Below are 1,544 nucleotides of genomic sequence, written 5' to 3'. Positions count from 1 at the left end.
TGAGAGGTGGATCCAGGTGAAGGGGGAGATGGAAGGTGGAAATAGTGACAGGGGTGGGAGATGAGTGGTTGGGGCAACACGGGGCTGCAGAAGATGGAACTTAATTCCATAGAGAATTAACAAGGAGGTTAGAGAGTATTTGTTATAGAGAGTGAAATGAAGATTCACCAGACTGATCCCTGGAGTGGTGGGGTCATCATATGAAGAAAGATCAAATGTGATAACCCTTTCATTTAGGGAATCGAGGACTGAGAGGTGAACACATTGAAATGCTCAACATCATTATCGGTTGAACCAGGGATCCCAGTCTCTGATAAAAGGGGTAGACTATCCGGGACTGTGATGAGGGGAAAAGTCTCCATTCCGAGGGTGGTGAATATTTGTAAATCCCCACCACAGAGGGCAGTGAAGACTCAGTGATCGTCCTCACATAAAACAGAGGCTGGCAGATGTGTGGAGACCGAAGTGATGGAGGAAATGAGGATCATGCAGAAACATGTGGATGAGATGGGAGAGCAGCCGCCATCTTGTTGATGGTTCGAGGGGCTGAATGGCCTCCTCCTACTGTTTCTCAGTTAATGTTTCAATGTTTCTGTCCAGTGAAGACAGAGGAATGAGAATGAAAATTAGAAAAATAGAAACATTAAAAAAAAACTACAGCAGAATTCAGGCCCTTCGCCCTACCATCCGGGGCCAAACATCTCCTTATCTTAGAAATTGCCTTGGGTTACCCATAGTCCTCTATTCTTCTAAGCTCCATGTACCTATCCAAAAGTCTCTTAAAAGACCCTATCATATCCGCCTTCACCATGGCCGCCGGCAGCCCATTCCACACACTCACCACTCTCTGAGTAAAAAACTTACCCCTCACATCTCCCCAGCACCTTAAACCTGTGTCCTCTTGTGCTAGCCAGTTCAGCCCTGGGAAAACGCACCTGTCAGTCCACATGATCAATGCCTCTCATCATCTTATACACCTCTATCAGGTCACCTCTCATTCTCTGCCTCTCCAAGGAGAAAAGGTCGAGTTCACTCAATCTATTCTCAGAAGGCATGCTCCCCAATCCAGGCAACATCCTTGTAAATCTCCTCTGCACCCTTTCTATGGTTTCTACATCCTTCCTGTAGTGCGGCGATCAGAACTGAGCACAGTACTCCAAGTGGTTTCTGCAACATTGCCTCTCGGCTCTGAAACTCAATCCCATGACTGTTGAAGGCCAATGCACCGGATGCCTTTTTAACTACAGAGTCAACTTGAGTTGCAGCTTTGGGTGACTTATGGACTCAGACCCCAGGATCCCTCTGATCTTCCACACTGCCAAGAGTCTTACCATTAATACTATATTCTGCCGTCATACTTGACCTACCAAAATGAACCACCTCACACTTATCTGGGTTGAACTCCTTCTGCTATGATGGGAACTGAACCCGTAACTCTGTGACCCGGGTGTAATGGGATAGGACGGGGAATTACAAATGTATCTGGTGTAAATATGAAATAATGTGGGAAATGCGGCGGTGGGTCGGGCAGCGTTTGAGGGGCG

This window comes from Hemitrygon akajei, unplaced genomic scaffold, assembly GCF_048418815.1.
Source record: "Hemitrygon akajei unplaced genomic scaffold, sHemAka1.3 Scf000050, whole genome shotgun sequence".
Classification (NCBI taxonomy): Eukaryota; Metazoa; Chordata; class Chondrichthyes; order Myliobatiformes; family Dasyatidae; genus Hemitrygon; species Hemitrygon akajei.
This window is presented reverse-complemented; position numbering follows the sequence as displayed.